Below are 26,459 nucleotides of genomic sequence, written 5' to 3'. Positions count from 1 at the left end.
TGTGTTCACAAGGAGCTGGATCAGAATCCAAGAAGCTGGGACTTCAACTGGTAGCCCAATACAGGAGGCCAGAATTCTAAGTGGCAGTACAACCCCAGGCCCTGCCTTCACTCTTGCTCTGCCTTTTTGGCCAGACTGGACTTCTACATGCTCCTTACACATATTTGGCTCTCTCCGTCCTATGCTTTTGTCTTCACATTGTCTCGATCCCTTTTCCCTCATGATCCCTCATCTCCTGGATTCCCACTTATCTTGCAGATCTCAATCTAGACATGGTGCACTCATAGGAGCCTGCCCAGACACCCTCACAGAGACCAGCTGGTCCCTATCATCTGCTCCTTATTCTGTTGGAAAAGGAATTAGGAGTTTGGCAACATCCTATTGACCTTTCTCTTTCCCTAATTCATAATGCTGTAAGTGTAGGGACATTGTCTGCCCTGGTGCACACACATACACCTGACAATGCTTGGTACATCACTGGAACTCTGTGAAGAAGCTGCTGGACAGCCAGTGGGTAAATTCCTAAGAACGAGACAGCAGGGCTAGGGATTTGGACTTGTCATGGTTTATGGTGCCCTCTGTTTCTTCGAAAGGCCTTACCCGCTCACCTTTCCTCCCACAATGCCAGCCAAGGTTACTCACCTCCCCACATGCTAGAAGCCTGCACGAGCATTCGGCAGAGCACAGCTCTCCAGGGGCTTTATATTGGGAGTACTGCCTAGAATGATGTGCGTTGCTTATGGAAAAGTCTCAGCACAGCAGGGTATAAACACCAAAGTTGATTTTTTTTTATCCAGTCACTGCTTTCTGCTGTGTTCTGTTGAATCCCTTTTCCCATCACTTAATGATGTTCTAGGCAGAAAGTGGATGTTCCTGTCACTTTGAGTTATTAAAAACTCTGCCCAGTCTGTTAAAAACTCAGCCCAGTCCATTAAAAACTCAAATTCACATCCAAGTCCTCCCTGTATGGCTCCCTCACTACAAACCAAAGTCCAGAAAGACCACAGCTCTAAGCCCTGGAGGCAGACTGGCAGTCTCTCTGCCTCCACCTTCTTCTGGGTCTAGCTGTTCCAGCCTTGGGCACAGGCAGGAGGGATGAGGAAGTGAGGAGCCCCTTTGTATGGCCCTGGGCAGGAGTGGGAACACCTGCAGTCTCACCTGGCTCAGCCTGGTTCTGCAGCAAGGGTGGGTCCCATGGAGGTTTGCAGCCATGGTCAGCTCAAGTTGATCTTTCCCACAAGGACACATTCAGAGAGGAGGCCTTGCTGTCCCCTCCTACTGGTGGTCCCCCTCCCCCAAATTCATCTGGCAACCGGCTGAAGAGCTCTATGAGTCCCACCCCTCTCTGATCCTAAGTGGAACCCAGAAAAGTTTGTAGACTTCCCATGTGTGCTCCAAGAACTGAAGAGAGCTAGACTAGGGCCACTTCCAAGCCCTTCTTCCCAGGCTCCTGGCGGTCCCTTGCCACCTCTGCTGGCAGGGCTCTTGCCAAGCTCTGCAGACTAGAGGTGGCTCATGGGCTCTGTGCTCATGTGTGCCTTCTCCCAGAAGAAGAGAGAGCTGCTGATCACTGCCACACTGTAAGCTTATCCAGGTGTGAGCCACTAAGGTTCTCATACCACTCCCCAGTCCTCAGCCTACACAATCCAGAAAGAAACAGAGGTCAGCGTGGTGTGGGCTGGAGGCACAGGCCAGCTCTGCAATCTGTGGTGCACTAACCACGTGGTCAGAAGGTGGTGGCCCTAACCCTGGGCAGCTGTCTCCATCACACAGGCATCCTCAGCTTCTTTTCTCCTCCGCCTTGGCTTGGGCCTTTGCCAAAATCCTGGGACACCAGGAAAATGCCTCTCATCACTTAGAAACAACTTTATTTACTTACTTACTCACTTATTTTATTTGAAAGGCAGAGAGGATGGGGGAGGGGGATGAAAAGAGGGAAGGATTAACAGAAACAGAGAAATCTCTCATCTGTGGATTCACTCCGTAAATGCTCACAACAGCTGAAGCTGGGCCAAGGTTAAAGCAGGAACTGGGAACTCAAGTGAGGTCTCCTGCACAGGTGGCCAGGTCCCAACTACTTGAGCCCTGCCTTCCTGCCTTCTAGGATGTACATTAGCAAGAAGCTGGAATCAGAAGTAGAGTCGGGACTCAAAAGCATGCACTCTCAAAGGGGTGCAGTATCTTAAGTAGTACCTTCCCACTGCACCAAATCCCCACCCCACCCCTTGCCTCCAACTCATTATTTTACTGCCAATGCATGGGTCCTGAGCCTCGACCACAGCTCCACAACTGTACACACAGATTACACATGGCTATCTCATACAGCCATGCTGGATAAAAGTTAAGGGTGAGACCATACAATTTGGAATTAAAGGAGAAAACAGCCAGGGAAAGCAAGAGTGATGGAGTCCAGGGCCTTACAGAACGGGAGTGGGGGAGAGGAGGAGTGGACAATGGGAACAGGCTTTTCTGCGCCTCGGGGGTCTGGAGGGTCAAGAGACCTGTCTCGCTAGTCCTAACCTGTCAGGGACAATCTGACATTGCATGCAAAGTAAAGTATGAGAACGGGCCCAGTGAAGCCCTCTTATCCTGTTGCAGTTTGTCAATTGAGCTGATGCTCTGGCCGAAGCTCCTCCATCCCCACTGGCATGAACCATAATGGTCCATAAAGCCACTTCCTGGAACCTAAGCTGTGACCACTGGCTGTGTAGGTGCAAAACTACACATCCCTATTGGGAGGGATGGCTGAAAATTGTTTCTGGTTTCCAGCATTTTTTTAAAGATATATTTATTTTTATTGGAAAGGCAGATACACAATGAGAAAGAGAGACAGAGGGCAAGATCCGTCCGCTGGTTCACTCCCCAGTGGCCAAAATGGGCAGAGCTGAGCCAATCTGAAGCCAGCAACCAGGAGCCTCCTCTGGGTCTCCCACACAGGTACAGGGTCCTAAGGCTTTGGGCCATCTTTGATTGCTTTTCCGGGCCAGAAACAAGGAGCTGGATGGGAAGTGGAGAAATCAGGAAACGAACCGGCACTCATATGGGATCCTGGTGCATGCAAGGAGAGGACTTCAGCCACCAGGCTGCAGTGTCAGGCCCACACCCCCAACATTCTTAAGAGAAAGAAGCTTGGAAGGGGTCTGAATGGATCCCTCCCAGTGTTAAGGTCCTCTCCTCCCTCCCAGTCCTCTGGCATGGTCTATTGGAACAAGATGCTCACTATTGCTATTACAGACAGTTTTGGGAGTCCTGGGATTCATTAGTCTTGGCTTCAGTAGCATTGATTTCTTGTTTAGTAATTAGCTCACCAGAGCTCCTGATGGTATAATCTCTCCATTTACATAATTAAGACACAAATCTTGAGCCTGGATGCTAGCCAAGGGACTGGGGACTGGACACCAAGATGCTTCCCAGCTTCGAGTGCCAGCACCACATTCTCCTTAGCTGATCCCATTTGCCTTGGGACTTCAATGGGCTGCAAACTTCTCCTTAGACACACATCTCTGAAGACTCATGCCAAGGAGATCAATCTGCTTAACTAGGCTTACAGATATGCTGTGAAGGTTTTAGAAAATGCTCACAGTTTCTTTGACACTTCTTCCTTCAAAAGATAAACTCTAATTAATTTTCCCCTGCTGTGGGTCATAGTCAATGACTATTTCCAATGAACGGAACAGAATGGAAATTATAGTGTGTGATGTCAAAGCTGGTTTAAAAAGTATTGCTGTCTCTCTCATGTATCTGCTTCTAGGAAAACATACTGCCATGTTTTCGTTCCATTCAAGCAGCCTGGGAAACACACACCGGGAGAAGAGGGTACATTAAGGCTTACCATCAATGACTGGCACCAACCTGTTACACGAGTCCCCTGCAAGTTGCCCTCCAGACTCACTCCAGCTCTTAGATGACACAGCCAGACTGACCTCTTCACTACCATTGCAGTCCAACACTGTACTAGAGATCTTCTCCAATACACTAGGGTAAGAAAAGAAAATGGAAAGACAATTATTGTTAATGAAGACCTAAAACTATCATGAGTCCTTGACAAAATTGTGTATCTGGAAAATTCAAATGACTCTGGAACTCAACTGTTAATACTCATGAGAAACCTTGGTCCAATTTTCTTTTGGATGAACAGCTAATATTTTAAAAATATAATAATATTTTTGTACATCAATTCTTAACAAATAAAATTGGTCTTAATCATGACATAAAAATGTCAATGACTTGGAATCTTACTAGTTAAGATAGACTAAGATTTTTGCAAAAAAAAATGCAAAACAACATAAAAAATCCCCATGCATTGAATCTTTAAATCACCTTCAAGAAAATTCATGATGTTGGATTTTCTAACCATCATTGGGGTGTACAGAACCACTTATCAAGTCTTCTTAACACAATAAAGGGCATTTCATGTAAAAGTCTTGCTGTTCTTAGATATTTCCCAGATACTTAATTTTGTGTGTGTGGGCAGGGGGTTGCTACACAGAATTTAACAAAACAAAACAAACATGAATTTGAGGATCAAGATTCAATGCATTTAATAATATTGCTTGCTTACACAAAGAAATTCCTACATGAAACTAACATTTTTGAAAAGATTGATTGATTGATTGATTAGAAAGCAGCATTACAAAGAGGAAGAGAGTGTGAGAGAGAGATTGGTTCATTCCCTAAATGGCTTCCATGGCTTGGGCTTGGTTAGGTCAAAGCCAGGAGCCTAGAACTTCTCCTAGGTCTCCCACATGAGTGCAGGGACCCAGGTACTTGGGCCATCTTCCACTGCCTTCCCAGCCTTAATAGCAGAGAGCTGGACTGGAAGTGGAGCAGCCAGGTCTTAGACTAGTGTCTACGTGGGGTGCTGGAACACAGACGGCAACTTAACCTATTGTACCATGAAACTGGTCCCAGAACACATTTTTTTAAACTGGGGTGATGAATAGTATGACTATAAATACAATCTGGTGCCATTGCTTTGACTTGCGCTAAGGCATTAATGGTTTTATCACTACTGTTTTCACTCATCAGTACAAAAATCAGTTCAATTAAAATGTAAGCAATGTCGTATGAAAAGTTTTGCTCATGAACTCCTAAAAAATGTTAGGAATCCCTGTGAGTAGCAGATTACACTTTGAAAATGATTGTGTAGGAATATGTATGCTCATGTGTGCCAGAAAACATCTGAGCATCACTCCTATCAGCTCCAGCCATCAGTGTCAGGATCCCTGTGCGTGAACTGTTCACAGCAGGTGGTCGGCATGGTGAGGGTTACCATCAGTATCGCCTTGTCTTCCTAGTTCAACCAGGAGACTGAAAGAGAGGGGACAGCTTCTATTGTACCCTTAGCTCCCTGCTCCCCAACTCCAGACCCCCTCCTGTTTTCTGTTCTTCCTGCAGCAGCAGGAATGGGAGGAAGTTGAGGGAAAAACTCATCCCAGTAGCGTCCAGGGAATAACTGGCTTTGATCCATTTATACAAAGGGTGGATGTGTATATGGTGGCAACAAAGACAATGGGATTTGGGCACTAAGGTTTAGGTATACGGCCCAGGGCTAGGTTTGGGTTGGAGAGAGAGAGGAAGTGAAACAAGTGGTAGTATCATGAAGTTCAAACACTGTTCAAAAAAATCAGGAAGTGACTAATTTTTAATTCATGTACATCAGTCCTGGTGGGGTGTATAGATAGGAAAAAAAACCTGCTCTGATAAGCTGTTTAACCCAGAGATCTTTCTACTTTGTCATCTCTTCTGAGTCTGGTTGGATAAATTGGGTACCAGAGGAAGGATGGCGGAGCCCTAAGATTCTGGACGTTTGTTCATTCACTCATCCGCCAGATTAGCCACACCTGCTTCCTAGACAGAAAAGAAGGTCCCTTATTTTTAAGGGACCCTTGACACCCTTCCCATTCTTCTTGCCATCTTCTCCCAAGTTTCCTGCACACAGCCCTTGTAATCAGGAAACCCTTTCCCTGAATTTCCCTGGGGAGTTTGCTGGGTTAAACCGTTTTTCCTTGGCAGAATCAGAAAACAAGACACAACCCCTGCCCCATCTTTTTTTTTAAGATTTATTAATTTTTATTGTAAAAGAGGAGGAGAGACAGAGAGGAAGATCTTTCGTCCACTGATTCACTCCCCAAGCGGCTGTAACAGCTGACGTTGTACCGATCTGAAGCCAAGAGCCTGGAGCCTCTTTAGCGTCTCCCACATGGGTGCAGGGTCCCAAGGCTTTGGGCCATCCTAGACTGCTTTCCCAGGCCACAGACAGGGAATTGGATGGGAAGCAGGGCTGACTGGATTAGAACCAACATCTATATAGGTTCCTGTTGTGTGCAAGGCGAGGACTTCAGCAGTTAGGCTACCGTGCCAGCTCCCACTTCCTGTCTTTTTTTTTTTCCACCCCGTCTTTGAATTAATCACTGCTCGCAGAAATATCCCAACCCCATAGGAGCTTTCACAAACTAGCTACCACCAAATACTTCCTCCCTTCAATCTGCCTAATACTGTAGAGACATGAATGGGGGAGGCATGAACAGAGGGCTGCTGGAGTGAGATGAGGGCAGGTGGACTGTGAGCACTGACACCCTTTCGGTACCTACGATGGCTTTGGTCTCTGAGATGTACCTGTTCACGTGTATCTGCTGGCATTCTGGATACCCTCTTGCCTGCCTGTCCCCTGGTCTTCCTTTAGAGCCCTATAATCCTGTCATCTGTCTGTGACCTTCAAGTCTGTGCCCTAGCTACAGTGGCCCTGGTGAGTTACCGGTAATCACTGGGCAGCCCCTATCAGCTTTGCAGCTTCCCTCCCATCACCTAAGACTGGAAGCTAAAGTTAGCGTTCTTTCATCTCCCTTAGCAAAATCCTAGCTCTGTGGCTGCATGATTCAAGACTGCTGCCTTAGCTGGCCTTCCCATCACGTCTATTGCAAAACAAGCATCTTTGTCTCCAGCACAGTGTTGAGGTTACTAGATATGACAATGCTCCCTTTGCACTGTTTGGTCCCCACTCCCTGTAGCATTACCCTCAGCCATTCCACACCACAGCCCTGTGCCAACCTCTCCACACCACAACCCTCAGCAAGAACCCATAATGACTGATAAGCTCACTCTGGAGAAGCCCATGGGTGACATTTTTCCTTGGCTGTCTTCAGATTGCTTGAGGGCACTATCCTGTTGTCAGCCACACAAATAATGCACTGGTAAGCTTCACCTACCACGGCCAATTACATGGTCATTTCGGAGCATCTGAAATCTCCCTCAAGCTATAGATTCCCAAAACCTGAAAAAGTCATGTAGCTGGGTCCATCCTCTGGTTTCTAGTCTAACCAAACCATCTGTCCAAGACAATGAGGTGTCTAGTATTCCCTTCAATCCTCTTAAGATGTCCAATGAAAGAGATATTCAATTCCCAATTCTCAGATTGAAAAAATGAAAGCTTAGTGGAGACACAAGAGTAGTAAACCATGGCACTGTCAAGAACTCATTCCACCCCATCCCTGAGGACTAACTGAAAACACTTTGCGCTCATCTTCCCTCTCCCTGATTCTCAGCTATCTTGCCCAAAAGACAGAGGGCTTAAGAAGGAACCTTGGCCCCAGAAGCAACTGAGTTCCAAATCTTAACTCTGAAACAGCATTGCATGGTGTTGCCAGCTAGCACAGCTGTTGAGCTCACAGCAAATCCCCCATGATATTGCTGAGAACACAGAGTCTGAACCAAGGCTTTTCTCCCGACATCCCCATGCAGGGGAGGAGTGGCAAGGCCATGGGAATGCAGGCTCACAGGTCTCCAGCCCATGCTTTGGCTGCCTGCTGAGCTCCAGGGAAAGGAGCAGCCAGGCTGGAAGGGCAGGTGAAAGAATCCAAGGTTCCCTTGCTGAAGACCCTAACTGCTCCCAAGTCTGGATCCATCCTTAGCTTGTCTCTCTCTGGGAGAAGAAGCTCTTGGGGACTGGTTGGGAGCTGGCTTCCCTCCTAGAGCTGGAAGACGGGAAGTAATTTGCTCCATTTTAGCTCCCAACCCTTAAATTTTGACTACTAATGCCTCTGTGGGTTTGGGATTTGGGCTAGCTTGTAGAAAAACATTTTCCTTCACTCTTTTGCTTTCTTTTAGTGCCTACCCCCATGGGCAGGTATCTCTTTGTGCTTGGAAGAATGCATTCCAGGGAGTGCCTCCAGCCCTCCCAGATACCTGCTCCCCCTCACTACCACCAAAGGGCTGGCCTATCCCACAGCTGGGGGAGAGGTCAAGACCAAGTGGGGCAGGGTTCACAGGGTTTGAGAGTGAAAAGGGAAGTGGAGAACTGAGCAGAGGGAAGGATGGAGAGAGAAAAGAAAGAGGAAGCTGGGGGAAAGAATCAGAGAGGGAAGAGAGACAATGGAAGGAGAGAAGGGCCCAGAATGATCAAGAAATAGGAACAGGAGAAGCGAGACAGGCTTATAGGAGACAACAGGGACTCCCATATGAAACCTGGTTTGTTTTGGGTCAGGTGGGGCTAGTCTCTGGCCCCATGCCCTCTCAGGACTAACTGAAGCTGACACTAGCTTTCCTGGGGGGTGAACCAGGCTGGGCAGCAGAAAATAAGAGCTGTTGTAATAAATAAAGCAGACCAGCAATGAATGGAATCAGCTAGAAAGGAAAAGCTCATTGCAGTGAGAGCAGAGTTGGTCCATTGCCCATTTGCCTCCTGTTGGCTTCTAGGTGGGGTTGGGGGGCAGAGGTAAAAGGACTGTGCAAATGTGGTTATTTTAAAGCTCTGAGGAAACTCAGGCATCTCCAGGACTGATCCACCTCCTCATTTTACAAAGAAACCTCAAAGAAATTAAATTACGTTCCTAGCCAGTTAATAAGAGAATCTGGACCAGGGGAACTCCTGATTTTCAAATTGAGAGGCAACTCTAGAGCTGAGTATCTGGGCCATTTGAAGCATGGAAATACTAAGTTCTTGCTCCAGTCCCATCCCTCAGGCCCAGGAGGAAAGCCATGCTATTCCAGAATCCTTCCTGCAGAGAAGGGTTTTGAAAAATGCTACCCTGAGAGAACCCATATTTTGCTTCAAAAAGTAAGCTCCTTGGGGCCAATGTTGCAGCATAACAAGCTAAGCTGCCACCTGCAACTCCAGCATTCCATATGGGCTCTGGTTCTAGTTCAGGTTGCTCTACTTCCAATCCAGTTCCCTGCTAAGGTGCTTGGGAAAAGCAGCAAAACATGGCCCAAGAACTTAGTCCCCTGCCACCCACATGGGTCACTTGGATGCAGTTCCCAGCTCTTGGCAGTGTGGACCAGCCCCTGCCCTGAAAGCCATTTGGGGCTTCAACTCTGCCTTTCAAATACAGTATTAAATCTTTTTAAAAATTTGACATAAATTGCAAAATTGCATTCCATGTACCCCTCTTCAAGTGGTGGCGTATGGAACTGCAGTCCGTAAACCACTTCCATCACTGTAGGTGATGTTGAATGCTGATGGTGCAGGTCCAGTTCTTACGTTTTATTTTGTGCTTCGCTTACCCTTTCGGTAATGGGGACTGACACAATGGTTCAACTGGCCAATCCTCCAACCCCAAGAGCAGCATCCTATATGAGCACTGATTCGTGTCCCAGCTGCTCCACTTTCAATACAGTTCCCCGCTCGTGGCCTGGTAAAGCAGTGGAAGATTGCCAAATTCCTTGGAACCCTACACTCATGTGGGAGACCCAGAAGTTCCTGACTCCTGGCTTCAGCTCAGCTCAACTCCTTTTGTTGCAGCCATTTGGGGAGTTAACCAGCGGGTGGAAGAGCTTTGTCTCTCCTTCCTCCTACTCTCTGTAAATCTGCCTTTTCAATGAAAATGGGGGCATGGAAAGCTATTTCGTACCTCATTTCATTGGATTTTTTTATTTTGTTAGTACCTGCCATGAGCCGACCACTCTAGCAGACACTGAGGGTGCAGATATGAAAACTACCTGGCCCCAGGTTTCCTTAGGAGCGCAAGGCTGTGGGTAGACTTCAGTCTCTGGGTCTTGGGCTTTGGTGTCAAGAAAATGAGGACAGAATAAGGGGGAAGCTCCGAGGCTCTCACGTTCTAAGGCCACATGCTTCTGGGGCACTCGGATGGAGGTCAGCATAGAGAGGGGTGCTTGTCTCTGATGCTGACTTTTCTACCAGGTGGCTGGTGAATAATGGATGATGCACTTTTATTGGTATTGTGAGGCTGGCCCAGCTGTCCACTTTCAGAAATCCACCTAAATCCAAGTCACATGTCCACAGCCAGGATCTGGGCTCTGATGAAAGGAGCAGCCTTGGCTGAGCCTGCTGGGGTCTATGTGGTGAGCCCAACCACTTCCCTTCTACTCCTTTGGGGCCCCTGTCTCCCATCTGTCCCAGGCACAATGCCACAAGACAACCTCTGCCTGCTCAGGCACACCCCTGGATTTCATCTTAAGGAGCTGTTTGTCTAAGTTGCTATGACTTTTCCAAGCTCCAAGTCCACTCCTTACAGATTGGGCCCCTGCTCAGGAAAGTTACCAGGCTAGAGTTTCATAGAGCAGGAAGAAGACCTTCCAAAAGTGAGGGAGAAAGTTGATGGAGCTCATGTTCTGTTTACATGGCACCAATCCCCTTCCAACTAATTACACAGTTCTCAAAACTTAAAAACAAAAACATATAGCTAGATAAATGGATGCTATCTATGTCTCAGTTTGTTCATCTGAAGGCCATAAAGTGAAGTTATGTGTATGGCAGGATATGAAGTTATGTGGTGAAGCTCAAATGGGGTCAGTTACAGTGTGCCAGGCTCCTTTTACATAAAAATGGATCGTTCAGCACCTGATGCTGGGCCATGGACTCAGGAATCGCAGCTCCTATTGATGCAATCAGTTAGTCCATCGCTGCCTTCTGGAAATCCCTTCTTGTAAGCCCAGGACTCGACAGAGCTCGCGGCACATCAACAGAGAAGTTGTAACTGATGCCAGGCAGATCTAGGTGAGAGATTTGAGGCCAGCCTGGCTTCTGCCCTTGGCACTTGTGGGGCTGGAGCCCATCATATCTCCTAAGCCCCTCAGCTTCCCCATCTGATGAAAAAAGAAGTGGAAGCTTGGGGAAGTTCTCCTTCACACACTCTAGGACATCATCTTTGAGAGGCTTCTGGCTCCCAGGAGCTCAGGAGACGGATGCTCTGGTCCTGGAAATTGTACTGGAAAGTCAGGGAAGAGAGTAAGCAACGCAATTACCATAGCCATCGGCAACCAGATGCCGGATGCAGCTAAGCCCTAATTGGGGATTAGAGGATGAACTTTACCGCTGTGCTGCCTCGGTGCCCTCATTAAAAGCTGGAAAATTCTCCGTGCAGGTGCAGTGACCTTTTGTGAAGTGACCCTGAGGCTGGCAGGGACCCAGGGAGCATCTTGCCCCAGTGAACACTGGGAACCTACCTGTCCCCTCTGCTGCCCAGCCTCACACACATCCTGCTTCCCTCTCTTCACCCTCCTGCAGTGCCTACCCTGAGTGACAGAGGATAGGGACAGACAAAAGACAAGTGCCCACTTGTACAGGGCCATTGGATGGGACTGTGGGTGATCCTGATAGCTCCATTTTTTTTACTGTCATGCATTTCCATAGTCTGAATTTCTATCATTCATTTTGGTAAAAAGCCCTTACAACTTAGAATTTAGAAGTTACTCTTTAAGCTGTAAGTGATAATGATCCGCTGAGTGCAGTTCCACACCATGCAGGTGGAGGCCCACAGGAGCTCACCGTCCGACTTGATGCTTAGTATAGCACTGCAGATGAGCAAGGACGGGGCAGAAGAGAGACTAGAGGTGGGGAGTTCAAAGTTAAGCTCTGGATACTGGCCTTTTGAGGTTCCTACTTGGAAGCTCTTCCAGGAAGGGCAAATGCTCCCTGGATTCTGGACGCAGCCAATGGCAGGAGGTAGGTGAGATGCCCTCTCTATTTACTGGGCATGCCAGCAGCACAGACTGTGGCTTACCCTCTTGCACCACAGTTATTGACCCCAATTTCTGTTCTGATTCATGAAGCTTATAACTTAATTGGGGAACCAAGACAGATAAATGACATTTGAAGATGAGTAGTGACAGCATCACCTTCACCTTATTGGAGACTTCATCTAATTTCAAAGCACTTGTTCTCTGGTATACTAATATCTCATTTAGCTCAATGTGCTTTGGAAGCATGAATAGGATGCCATTGTTAATGTTCATGGCAAGCTATTGGGGAGTGATGCTGTTTTGTTGATTCTTTTGTCCTCTGCACCTGGAACTATGGATTTAGAAGGAAATACAGAATAAATATTCGCAAAGGTAGGATGAATGAAGGTGACCGAAACTTCACCAGAACTCAGTGGTAGGACTTTACTCTTTAAAGGCAAGAAGTCTGAGGCAGGATAGGCAAAGTAACAGACCATTATCAGTAGAGATTGGCTAGACGACATCCTGTGCTAAGGAAAAGCTTCCTGGAAGTGGTGTCATTTTCATAGACACCTTCACCAGGAGTGACCTTCAGAGAGTCACAGAGGAAAAAGGAACCTGCATGAACTCCTTCAAGAGGTAGAAACACACTCATGAAAACGACTGGCTGGAGAGTCCAACTCAGCAGTCTGGGAGCAGAACAGGGAGAGCCTTGAGTACCAAGACCACCAATGCTGGAAGCTTCGCCGTGAAGTCCGTTTGGGCAATGACACCACCTGGACCATATCTCTTCCTGAGGATACCAGTGCTAGATCTATGCCCATCCAGCATGAGGACTGTGTGTCTCTCCCAGTGAGTAGCTGGTCCTGAAAGGAAGGGGCTTTCCTCTTAGCATAGGACAAGGCCTGGTGCCGGGCAGCATGATTCATTCATGAGCAAGCTGCCTTGGCCACTAATGAGAAAGATTGGAGCGTACAAGCAGCATGTTTATTCCTGAAGGCAACACAATTAATTATGGACTCTGGAAGGAAGGGAAGCTGCATACTCCAGCTGGAGGGCCAAGACCTCTGTCCACTGGGAAGTGGTGGTGGAGTCAGGTGCCTGACTCAGAGCCTGGCTTCCAGACCACAGGCTCAGCCCCTTGAGGAATACAGGCAGACCTAATTCATTCCTTCACTCAGCAAACACTTCTTGAACACTGGCCATGAACAAGACCCCTCTCCTGAGGCCCCAAGTCTGCACCCTGGAGAACCCCAGGACCTAGTGGCTATTGGAGACAGGTACACCATCAAACACTGGGAATGCTCTCCATCTTCCTCTAGGAGTGACCTGGATGAGAAGAGTTATCAGAAGTGTCTTGTAGGGCACAGGAGCACCTGCTTCCTTAACCCGGCAAACAGTTCTGTTTGTAGCCTGGGCTTGGAGCTTTCTGGAGTCCAACTAGTGAGAGAGAGAGGGAAAGAGAGGGAGAGAGAGGGAGAGAGAGGGAGGGAAAGGGGTGGGCAGGGCTCTGAGGGATCCTAGAGCCCCTGGGCAGGACCCTTGTCCTCCTGACCCACTTCTCAGACCTGAAGAACCCTCTTTTCTCTACCTGGTCCTCTCCCCACCCTACCCTCATTCCCACTTCTATTTTTCCTTCCTGCTGTTCAATCACCTGGGCAGGCTTAGTGACTTGACCCTGGGTCCACACCACTGGATCTCAAACCTTCCATCATTCCGTCATTCAATGACCTTTAGCAAATTTTCACTGTATGCCCTTCAGGGGCCAGAAACAGCTGGCATTCCCTCCATCACAGTCAGCTGGGTACAGAGTGGAGGCACCCCACACCCATTTCACCCTTATCTTCTCCCCAGGGAGGGAGAGGGTACTGCTGAGTGACCTCCTAAAGCGATCCTCAGGACCTCACTTTCTGAGGCCCTCACTTTCCTCTGCTAGCTCTGCTCCCTCCTTTAATAAACGGCAGGGCTGTCTCCCAAGGCTTTTAGAAACAGCACAGGGGGAGTTGAAATGTAGAGACAGAGGGAAGGAGGGAGGGAGGACACAGTGGAGAAGCAAATGGGGAGAAAGAAAAGACCTTTTTAAGGCCATGTGAATCCCCAGGTGGGAGAGGTGCCCAGAAAAGCACTCCAGGAATATTCTAGGAGGTCTAAGAAATCCCAAAGTGGGGGGTTGGATCTCCTTCAGATGGGCCTCCCAGGGACAGTGCCTGGGACCTGTGTCCACTTTTGGAATTTGTGTGAGGCAGAACAATCCACCAGGGAAAGGCAGGCAGATAAACCTCCAAATTCCATTCTAACACATAGTTCAGGAATAGAATGTGTGCATGTACCGATGTGCATGCTTGTGTGTGTGTGTGTGTGTGTGTGTGTGTGTGTGTGTGTGTGTGTACTGTACCAAATAGAGTTCTCTAGAGAAATGGAGCCAACAGGTTGTGGGCATGTCATATTTTCTATAGCAGGAAATTGACTCCTGTGGTTTCAGAGGCTAACAGGCTGGTGTCGGGGTTCAATCCCAAACTATCTGCTCTAGGTGAAGTCTGCAACCCCTCTGGCTCAGAGGGTTGGTATTTTTATTCCATGCAGCACTTCAGCTGAATGAGGTTACCCATGTGAGGCAGGGATGTCTATTCAACTTCAGACCCCCAAGGCCTATATAAACGTCACCTCCAAACACCCTGCCAGAAACCCTTTCAGTGTTTTTGTCACATACTTGGGCACCCCATGACCTAGTTGAAATAAACCATCACAATGTGGGGAGAGGGAGGTGGTGGAGGGATTGAAGGCACAGTGCCTCCCACACATAAATCAGAAATGTCCCCACCAGGGAATGTAGTGAAAAGGAAGCAAAGCTCAGAGTTGATGCTGTGATGTATAGGCTGAATCTCAACCTGCAGTGCTAGCATCCCATATGAGCACCAGTTCAAGTCCCGCCTCTTCATATCCAATCCAGCTTGCTGCTAATGTGCCTGGAAAAGCTGCAGAGGAAAGCCCATGTGCTGGAGTTCTTGTATCCACATGAGAGCCTCTGGCTCCCAGCTTTAGATCAACTGTACTCTGGATATTGTAGTCATTTGGGCAATGAACCAGTAGATGAAATGACTCTCCTCCCCGTAACTCTGACTTTCAAAAAAACAAAACAAAACAAAACAAAAAAGTCTTTGAAGAAAGAAGAAAAAATTCATCCTAGTGAGGGATGGTACTAAGGCTCAAGGCTACACATGTGCCCAATTTGGGGAATGAAATGAGCACCTGCCCCTTCCACCCACATGACCAGCCACTTTTCCAGTACTAACAACACATCCCTATTCCAAAAGATCCTCATCACATACTATCCTGGCTCACTTTGTAAGGCCACACAGTGTCCGTGGGACAAGCCTCACTAGAATCCCCTGCCCTGGGCTGATCCATCAGTTAGGGGGTTGGTTGCACCACCTATTACTAGAAGCAAGTGGTGCATGTTTATCAACCCCGGAAATGTCAGACTGAGCACAGAGAGTCAAGCAGATCCTGGTACAACTGGAGCCTCTCCTTGCCTCCCTCCATGCATGACCATGCTCTTGTTTCTGGATTGTTCCATCTTTTCCATGGCCCACACCACCATTGCTGGCTTTATTTTACGTGTGGTCAAATGAGTTTCCCCTCTTGTTCTTATTTTTTTCAAAGCTGTAGTAGCTATTTATGCCCTTTATTCTACCATGTGACTTTCAGAATCGCTTTGTCAAATTTCTGACATACCCTACTGGTACTCTGATGAAAATGGAGCCAAATATAAAGATTAATTGGGAAGAAGCAGTAGCTTTACGGTGTTGAGACTTCGCCTTCATAAATGTCACATCTCTCCAGCAGTGCATGTCAAAATGATTTTTTCCCAAGCACTTCTTCTCCTTCTGCGGCTGATTTTATTGGTTTCAATACCTCCAGAAGCCAATTCTGAGCCAAGGGTTCATATGCAAACAGTTTGTTGAGAAGTACAAGAAGGGTTGATACAGAGGAGAAAGCCAAGCAACAGAGGATGTATTCATAAGCCAGTTTCCCAGGTACAAATGCAGCATAACCCTGTAGGGAAACAGTGTAACACACACACCTCAGAATGATCCCAACCAAGGGACAAGGGAGCTAGGCTGTTTATACTTCCATAGCCATCCCTTGTTGCTTAAGGGCTGTCCTTTATAAGATGTTAACACTCAGCTTCTTCCCTCCAAGACATGTGGACAGATGGACTACCCTCTCAGTGCCACGAAGATAAAGGAATTGGTGTTGGGAAGCAATGCTGAGGGCAACAGAGATGCTGTGAGCACAGCGTGTGCCTTGGCACAGCTGGCAGGGGTGGCAGTGACAGAAACCTCAGGCCACTCAATCGAGATGTCAAGCAGCTGTCTGAGACACACAAGCTGTCAGTTTTCAGGCAGAAGCTGCGGGGCATGTCCAGGATACATAGACAGGATTCCATCCTGAATAACTTTGGACTAGAGCAGCAACTCTGTATTGTACAGAGATGCCCCTGGTGTGTGCACCTGCTCTGAGACACACTGAGGGGTGCAGTTCCTAGATCTCTCACCCGATAAGGCTAGCAGAATGCTATGAAGTTATAAAATGCAACTTAGACCCACTACAATGGATGGATCTTTGGGTGCAATAAATCACTTCCAGCTCATATCATACTTGGTCATTTGTTCTAAGCTGTGTTCAATGTACTCACAGACTGCTAGCAGTAAACCAGCTGTCAGAGCTACTCCCACACTGGGAATTTCATGTCCATATAGCTGCAGAGGGCCTGATCCGTGTTAGTGAAGCCAGCAAGGGAACACACTGGGGTACTACGGGGCAGGGATCCTGTTCCTTGGTCCCGTGGGCCCCTGTTTCTCTCTAGGCAAATTACTGAGCATGCTGAGCAATTCCAGATTCATCCCTTTGAAGTCAGCATCACCAGAGTCTGAACAATCAGGTCTCTGGAGGGGATGGCAGTGGGACATCAGCAGATAGGCTTCTGTGTAGACATGCTCACAATACATGGCTTCCAATACTTAGGGAAGAGAAGCTGAGCCAAGAGGCCAGAAGGGGAATCAAACAATTTGCTGTAAGGTATGAAAAAAAATAAGGCAGTCTTGACCTCAGCATGTCCATCCATTCCATCAGCCTCCTCCATTCTGCCAATGAACTGACAGAGCTGTCAGGGTTATTTAAGGCTTCTCTTTCCGACTGTCTTCAAGAAAGACCGTTGTGTGTCAAGAAGTCAAAGAGAAGTCAGGGGCGTGAGCCCCTACCATCAGCTCTCACCTCTGGGGCAGAGAGTTAAAGACCTTAGCTACCCCTTCTAGAAACACTGCTGATTCATCATCAAGTGGGATCTCTTATTGATTTAATAAAATCCGTACCAGAGGATGCTTTGGAAAGACCGTCTAGGAGGCAGTGGAGGGCAAGGTCGTGACCTCTTCCCAAGCATGCTGCACATAACCTTCCCTACTCTGAGATCCAAATGAGAGCAGAGACTGGGTTTACTTCAGTTCAGTAAATAGGGAACCTGACCCAGCCTTTGGGCAAGGCAATGGGATGCACCACTCTCCACAACCCGATTGTTTGAAGTGAACTAATTCCAAGTGAGACATGAGTACAAAGACCCATTCCCCTTTTCCTCCCTTCCTTCTTCATATTCATGTACTACCTGCTATACCTCCCTCATTGTCCTCTTTGCTAAGAATATAGTGGTATAGAAACCAAATAAAGTCCTTGCTCTCATGAAGTTTGTATTCCAGTGAGGAAGGTAGAAAATTAACAAACCAGTATATCAGTAAAATAGTTTTCTATGAAAGAAAGTAAATTAGTTCAGGGCCATCGAGCAGGCTACATGTATATGGGGTAGCTGGGAACATTGTCTTTTAGCAGTTGAATTTGAGCCAAGGTCTGTGTAAAATGAGGCACCAAAGGATAAGAAAAGTAAGGGACAGAGTTCTAAGTCTAGAGAGGGGTCACAGCAAAGGAACAAGCACAGCAGTTTTCAAAATAATAGGCTAGGTGAGGTTGAACAGGCAGCTGGAGGTAGGTTACTGAACTAGACGAGGGCAGAAGGGAATGAGGAAGGTCAAGAAGGGCTGACCTCCTCGTGTGGTAGAGGCAGGGGTTAGAAAAAGAGCTGGCAGAGGAGAAGGCCACACACAGGGAACAGCACTGCCCAAAAGGCAGAGCATGCAGAGCCCGGATGTGTGTGTAGGATGATGTGTGACGGAACAGTAAGGAGGATGTTACAGAACATCCTTAAACATGGTTCCAGGAGCTGATACAGATCCCCAGACCTGGATCTGCTCACCTAATGCCCAGCAAGCAACCACCTGCATGGTGAAAAAGAGGGTGCTTATCGCAAAGCAAAACCAAGAAGCCATCATTTAATTCCTGGGCTTCCCAAGTGTTGAGGTGTAGCTGAAAAGTGCATGCTTATCTGGTCGGCAGTGACCATGGCTCGCCTGTGGTGGGGGACCTTAAGGGATCTTGGATGATGATAGGCTCCAGTTAGAATGCTGGCTACACATAGGTGGCTGTTACTTTTTGCTCTAGGCCTAGGGTTTCCAGAAAACACATACTGTAGGACATGACCGAACGTCAGGATATTGTCTGTAAGGGAAATAAATTACTTCAGGAGTCCAGTGAGTAGGGACCTTGCAGTTCTGCACCCATCCTTTAATTTTAATAAGAGGTTGATTGGCAATCATAAAGGCAAGACAAGTGAACTTTCAGCTAAGGGAAAGAGGTAGGGAGACTGTGGGTGACCAGTACCTCATGGTTTCCCACATGTGCATCTTAGGCTCTGTGCCATGCAGAAGTGAGGAAACTCTCCTGCTGGGGGTCATTTGGGTATTTATAACATCACTTCCAGTCATAAAAAAAAATTATCAACCTAAAAAATAGGCTACTATGGATGTATTAAATTTTGAGTCCCACCTGTGGTAGCCCTTGCAGGGCCAGAGCAAATGATTTCATGGGCCTTTTATAGCCCATGGGCGGGACATGCCCCACACCTGACAAGGTGAGGCCAGAGGTCAGGAAGCTGGTTTGCTGGGACATCCCTTCCCTGCCCCCTCTATTCCTTGGTTTCCCCAGTTGTAAATGCCTTGGGATCACTCTTGTCATCTCTGGGCCCTGAGCAAGGTCGTGGGGTCCTTGCCACACTAAGAAGCAGTGTCAGCTTCCTCTGCACGCTCGGGTTTTTTTCCTGGCACATGGGCCTTTGGGCCAAGCACCTACTTGCAAGTGGAACCATTCTCACCCTACCTGAGAGGATTCAGGGCCTCCTGACATCTTGAAGGGCTCCCTAGGAACCTTTTCTCTATCCCCCACCCTTCAATGTAGCCCACTGCCTAGCAACACAGTTGTCATGATAAAGGCATCAGCTCCAACTCTGAGCTGGCCAGAGCCACATAGAGTTGGCATTTCTTCCTTCTTCTCTTGCAAGCAGCCTCAGAGCCAGGAGGCAAACGAGAAGCAAGAGCTCTTTATTCATCTTCACAAAGTAGGAGAGATCAGAGACTTGGAGCAGCAAGTAAATGGAAACAACATCAAAATAACAAAGATGAAGTTTGGAAAGAGTCCAGAGAGAAGGCCCTAGCTGCAGAACACAGAAAGAACTTTCAGAGTATGTTCTGGAAGTTCCTTTAGACATGTAAAACCTGTGCACTGTGATTGCAAAAGCCAGAGCAGGAGTGAAAAGTTGGTAACAGATTTCCTGAACCCACACAAGCCATGAGAATGGCCAAGGCCAAGAGTCCCACAGTCAAGCCGTATTTGTAAGTGACATTGGGGAGGAGAGAAGCTTTGCCTTGTGAATCCCATACAGTCACCTACAGTGCACTCACCTGCTACAGAGAAACAAAATGTAAGCCACTCACCTACAGCCAAGAATCTACTCCCCACTAAACATACACATGCGCATGCATGGGCGACAATAAGTAAATTCTAGTAGCTTGGAAGGTGGCCCAGCTGTCTGCCTACACACCAAGGGCAGAAGTTCCTCCCCATGGAAAGTCAGTCTGTGCAAAGGAATAGTATCTATGGAAAAAAAGGCAAGATAACAGAACAAGTCAGAGAATCGAGAGGAAAATGCTTACACAGTGCATAGTCACTGATGACTAAATATTTCACCATGTGTTTTACAAAAGAAAGTAATGAGACAATTCATGTGACAAAAGCACTGAACCAAGAAATGAGGGGAATGACCCCCTACTATCTGCAGAAACTGAGATATATGATGATATAGAGAATTACCTGAATCAAGACCTGCCGAAACAGGGATTTAACACATTATATAATGTAATGTTGGTTGTGAAGACAACTGCCAGAAAAATGGTACCCTTCCAATGTGGTCCCACCCAAAGAGGAGGAGGAGAGAATCACCATGGAGAAATTTTCTTGAAATTCACAGAGGGACCAGTGTGGCTTAACAGACTAATCTCCTGCCCTGTTGGGCCAGCATCCCGTATGGATGCCAGTTCATGTCCTGACTACTCCACGTAGGATCCAGCGCCCTTCTTACAGTCTGGGAAAGCAGTAGAGGATGGCGCAAGGTATCGCTGCTTCTGTGTGGGAAACCCAGAGGGAAATCCTTCCTCCTGGCCATTGCCATTGTGCCAGCAGATGGAAGATTCTGTGTGTGTGTGTGTGTGTGTGTGTGTGTGTGTGTGTGTCTGTCTGTCTCCTTCTCTCTGTAACAGTCTGTCTTTCAAATAAAAAATAAATTTAAAAAATTCTGAAACAGAAAGCATCACATAACACAGAGATCCAACTATAATCCAATGTACATGTCATTTAATGCATGTTAATGAGCTGAATTTCCTTACTAAACTTCAGAACGCATCACAAAGTACAACCAACTGTGCTAAACATAGAATCCACAGCTCAAGGAAAGGAATTAAGGAAGGCTGAGACTAAGAGGCTAGACAATGGTCAGCTGGTCAGGATCTAGCTATCAAAAGGTTGTTTTGCAGAAGCAGCTCTGACAGAGATATATGGTACTGAAATGTACAAACTAGAAGGAATTTTACAAGTCTTAAAATGCTATGCATGAATAACAGCACAGTGTCCATGTCTCCAAAGCAAAACTGCTTCCAAAGAAATGGGAAAATTCACATTAGTAGTAAAAGGCTAGCTTCAACTCTGCAATCAAAAATTGAGTGGATAAAAAATTAAGTTTACAGATGCTCAGAATAACTTAATAAGCAGTTTCTATATTTAGAACACTGACCCTCAAAGTGGAGTGTATTTATTTAAAATGCAAAGTAAAAATACTATGAAATTCCTTATCTGTTTATACTGCACTAAAACTAGAAATGAATAACTAAAACTGAAAAAAAATCAAGTGTCGCAATGGGGGAATCTCAACTGAACTTGAGCTGTGGTTATGCAACAAGGTGGAGGAATCCACCATGGTGGGAGGGTTTGGGGAGGGGTGGGAGAACCCAAGTATCTATGTAACTGTGTCACATAATACAATGTAATTAATGAAGTTAAATAATAAATAATTAAATAAAAAAAAATCAAGTGTCATGCATGAAATTAGAATTTCAACACATGATTTTAGGGAGGATATACATCTGTAACAATATCGTTGCAAAAATCCTGAACAAAATAAAAAACATCAGTTAGATTTTTTTCCAGTAATGCAAAGAAGTTTCAGTTAGGAAAGCCGTTAATACAGTCAGAATATTAATAGATGTATGAAGAAAAACAATATTATCTCACAGTTACCAAATAGGCATGTGACAGAATTCAATAATATTCTTTTTTATTTTTATTTACTAGTGTCATTTATACAGTAAAGAGGTGAAGCGCAAGTGTACAACTAAAAAATTTTCTACATGTCACTGTGAATGGACTCACTATTACACACATCGTAATCTCCACCCAGATCCAGAGTATTCTAAGTGGCCATGTGTTCACTTTTATTACCCAGATTGGCATCTTTTTCTTTCTTTCTTTCCCTTTCTTCCTCTCTCTCTCTCTCTCTCTCTCTCTCTGACCTGCTTGTGAACTTCAGATCAAGAGAAACATTTCCTCTAACAGTGGAAATACAGGAAAACTGTCCATTAGATCCAGTGCTTCTACCAGCCTAGAAATACTAACCAATGCAACTAGACATAGGCAAAAATCGTTAGAAACATTGGAATGAAGCAGATAAAGCTATGACTCTTTTCATATGGGAAACCCAAAAGAATCCAACACAGACCACACCACCCAAACTGTCCTACAACCTGTGAGAGGCTATGTAAATTGGCTGGAGGCAAAACAATGACACAGAACCAAACAGCCTTCATGTAAGCACAACAGCCCACATGAAGCCATGATAAAAGATCTTATTTAGCAAAGAGTTCACAGAAATAAAGCAACATAGCTGGCAATGAAAGTGAATGATAAATGTACAAACATATACGTACACACACACAACGAAAACTTGAAAAAACAGAAAGGCATTTATCATGGTCTTGGCAACACTGAAATCATAAAAGTTCTCCTCAACCTATGAATTTATGAATGCATTAAGGTATTACGCTGTTATTTTGATGGGGGGAGTACAAATAAAAGAGCCAAGAAATTATGGTGAAGGCAGCACCAGCTTTTCTATGTAATCAAACGTATTACACTGTTTGCTTCAGCAGCATGGATACTAAAATTGGACTGATACAAAGATTAGCATGGCCCCTGCACAAAGATGACACAAACATATTAGAATGCTATGAACATCTAAACACTGTGAGATGGCCTGTGACTAGAATGACAAATCAACGCAAGATAAGAAAGTTCAACAAAAAAACCTAATCACTCAGGCCTTTTTAAAAAACAGATATATTCATTTTTATTGGAAAAGCAGATATACAAAGAGGGGAAGAGTCAGAGAGGAAGATCTTCTGTCTGCTGGTTCACTCCTCAAGTGGCTGCAATGGCCAGAGCTGAGCTGATCTCAAGCCAGGAGCTAGGATCTTCTTTTGGGTCTTTCACATGGGTGCAGGGTCCCAAGGCTTTGGGCCATCTTCAAATGCTTTCCCATGCCACAAGCAGGGAGCTGGGTGGGAAGCGTGGCTGTGGAGACACAACCTGGTTCCCATATAGGATCCCGGAGCATGCAACGCGAGGATCTTAAACCGCTAGGCTACTGCACCAGGCCCCACTCAGGTCTTTTTAAAAACAAAGGCACCTCAAGTAAGAGGCAAATGAACTGTCTAAAAATGATACTGGGATAAATGATAATATCCAGAAAATAAATATTTTATCCATGCAACATCTATATAAAAAGAAAATTGGAATGAATAACAGCTTTAAATGTAGGACTGACATCAGAATAACAACAGAAGAAAAAATGAGAGATTTTTTTGGTCACCTCAGCCTCTAAATGCCTAAGTATCGTGTAAACTTCAAAATCCATAAAAGAAAAACTGCAAAATTCATCCACAGAAGAATGTATTTGATCACATCACAATGTCTTAAACATATAAAGAATGAATACCTCAACAAAGAAAAAAAAAAGCCCTTCATGGTGCAGTAGAAAAATATGCAGGATGATATGGAATCATTTACAGAAAAGGAAATGTAAGTGATTTTTAACAGCTTTTAAATGTACTTGGGAAGCAAAGCACAGAGACCCATTAGTTGCCTGGTTCATGCCTCAAGCACCTACAGTAGCAAGGCCTGGACCGAGGCAAGGCCAGGAGCTTCCAATCAATGCAGGTGTCTTATGTGAGTGACAGGGATCCACTGATTTGAACCTTTGTCTGCTGCAGGAACCAGAAAGTGGTGAGGAACCAGGTACTCCACCGTGCAGTACGGAACCTCAGCTAGCGTCATTATTCCTGGGCTTAATTCCCATCTTCATAAATAAGTTTAAACATTGAGGGGGGGGAATCGCTTATTCTACCCACAATAAGAGAATTGTGATTGTGAAACTACACCAAAGCATTATTTGTCATCTATTAGATTGGCAAATGTCAAAACATTTCATAAAACATAGTGCTAGATATTGCTAAACTACCCCCCCCCCATGTTGTACTTGTTCATACTTCATCCAACGAGTGAGATGACATAGTTCACACGTTCACCATACGCTTGCCTTGTTGCTGGAGGAGCAATCGGCTGTGACCTTTAGGGAGCTGTTCAGTATCCAATGGGAATGAAAGGGACGCTTTCAGTGCCATTATGTGCAGAAGGAAAAAAAAAAGCTTTCTATGTTCACTCCTGTTTTCAAAGGAGAGAGGTTGAAACAGTGCAAGGGCCTTTATGTGCTGGGCTTTTTTGGCTTATCTCACACGCAATCCCTTCCTTCCTAATATCTGGGATGAGGAGTTATACGCACTTCCCTATTTGCTTCAGGGCATTTCTCTTCCCTATGATAAGGCTATACGCACCTGCTATCCAACCTTCCATACTTGCCCCATTCAGTACCTTCTAATCAGCTAATGTTACATTGGTGATTCCCAGTGTACTGGTGCTTACTCCCTTGTGCAGTCCCCTCTCACAGGGACTCTGGGCTTGGCCATATGACTTTCTTTGGCCAGGGAGACATATGTAAGCCTGACACAGAGGATGACTGGACTGGTGATTCAGCATGGGGCTTTGTCTTGGGAGCCAGCTCTTATGTTATAAAGAGGCTTGGTAGGGAGAATCAAAATGGCAGATTATGATAAGGACACGTTTGAACAGATAGAAAAACATCAGGCAGTGTGAAGCAGAGAGGGCACATTCCAGGAAATGGAGGATAGAAAGACAGCAGAGGGGCACTTGGAGACTGACAGACACAGGAAAGCAGAGGACACAACAGTGTGGTGTTGCAGTGACCAATACCCTGGTGGCATTCAGTGAGCGGCGATCTGAACTGCCCTAGAGGCCAGAACTCCACCAGCAATCAGGTGGGAAGGGGCATTCACCAGGAGCTCAGGAGGTGAACCCAGACAAAAAGCTGCCTGTCCCGCTGGTCTGTTTGATTTGAGCAGGTAGCAGAGAGAGAGCAGCAGGTGCCAGACAGGCAATGCAGAAACAGGATAGATTTCACAGCCCAGTCCACCCTCTCGAGTAAAATCAGGCACCATTTTGTAAAGGGAAGAAAAGATTATGGGACAGTTGTGCATGAACTGAGCTGGGAGTGAAATCATTTCTCGCTCACTGAACTGTAACAACGTGGCATTCTACAGGTTCCACCCAAGATAGGTCCGGGTAGCCCTCAGACCTGACAGCCAGCAGATCAAGAACTCTAGTAGTGGCATATCAGGCACCATTTTGTACAGTGTGGAAAAACTTTAGGACCGCAGGGACAACAGAGAGCTGTGTATGCACTGAGCTCAGCGAGAACTCACTGAGCTCAGTACATTGCACTGGTCCCATGGGGAAAATAATACTGACCCTGGCACTGTATGGGACAAAATAGGTCTGTGTGGCCCTCAGATCTAACGGCCAAAAGGTTCCATCAAGATTAGTACCACCAACCATCTAATTATATAAAACACCTGGTGTCTCCCTAATCCTGGGGCCTGCTCCAACCGGAAGTGGAAGAAAGGTTGTACAGACAACGGTGCAGCCTCAGGACGATATCACAGGAGCTGGAGAGTGGTGAGCCAGGAGCTGGGGCTACAGAGACCATGGTGGAAACCTAACATAAGAACCCAGACCTGGAATTCACTGGAGGGAGTGACACAAGTGACTGCAAACAAAGAGCCATGCGCCAAACACAATTAGTAAAATCGAATTGTAGACCTGCAGGTGAAACGGCTTAGAAACCTGCTTCAAGAAGAATATGCTAACCAGAAGTACAATGACCAACAGCAAAAGAGGAGACAAAGGCACAATTAATACTAATGAAAACTCCCCTACAAAGGAGCTTTTAAAAGCCTTTGCCAACCTCTGAGGTAACTGAGGAAGACATTGAGAAAATGGGGGACACAGAAATCAAAATACTTGTTATAAAGCTTCTTCTCAACAATGAGAAGTACACAATACAGGAGTTGAAGAAATTTAAGGAATATGTCACAATGAAAATGAATCAAATGAGGGCTCATGTATCAGAAATGAAGGATGTGATGGAGTAAATTAAAAGCACAATGGAGAGTCTCCCAAATAGAATCAAGGAGGCAGAAGAAAGATCTTTAAAATTAGAAATATTTTCGGTCACCAGGAGGAAACAAACAAAAAGCTGGAAGCAGACCTGGGTCAAACTAAAAAAAATAAGTATTCAAGAATTCAAAGACACTATAAAAGGTCAAATATAAGAGTTGTGGGAGTCTCAGAAGATAGAGAAAGAGAAGCTGGAATTAAAGGTGTATTCAATGAAATAATAAGGGAAATTTTCCCTAATCTAGAGAAAGAATTGGGAAACAAGATCCAGGAGGGGCACAGAACTCCCAACAGGCTTGACCAAAAGCGATCTTCACTGAGACACATGACAATCAAGCTCTCTTCAGTAGAACATAAGGAAAAGATCCTTAAATGTGCAGGTGAAAAAAAATCAATAGACATATAAAGGAATGCCAATTAAACTCACAGGAGATCTCTCACAGGAAACTCTACAGGTCAGAACAGAATGGAGCACATATTGC

At 46.0% G+C, this 26,459-nt stretch overlaps 1 pseudogene; it reads left to right on the top strand.

The window, feature by feature from the left end:
* The first annotated feature begins 22,526 nt into the window (after window positions 1-22,526).
* On the top strand, window positions 22,527-22,626 carry LOC118759588 (U6 spliceosomal RNA; annotated as a pseudogene).
* The last annotated feature ends 3,833 nt before the right edge of the window (window positions 22,627-26,459 follow it).

The sequence above is a fragment of the Ochotona princeps genome, chromosome 4 (assembly GCF_030435755.1).
Source record: "Ochotona princeps isolate mOchPri1 chromosome 4, mOchPri1.hap1, whole genome shotgun sequence".
NCBI classification, from domain to species: Eukaryota; Metazoa; Chordata; class Mammalia; order Lagomorpha; family Ochotonidae; genus Ochotona; species Ochotona princeps.
The sequence above is the reverse complement of the archived record's forward strand: the minus strand, read 5'-3'. Positions and strand labels throughout refer to the sequence as shown.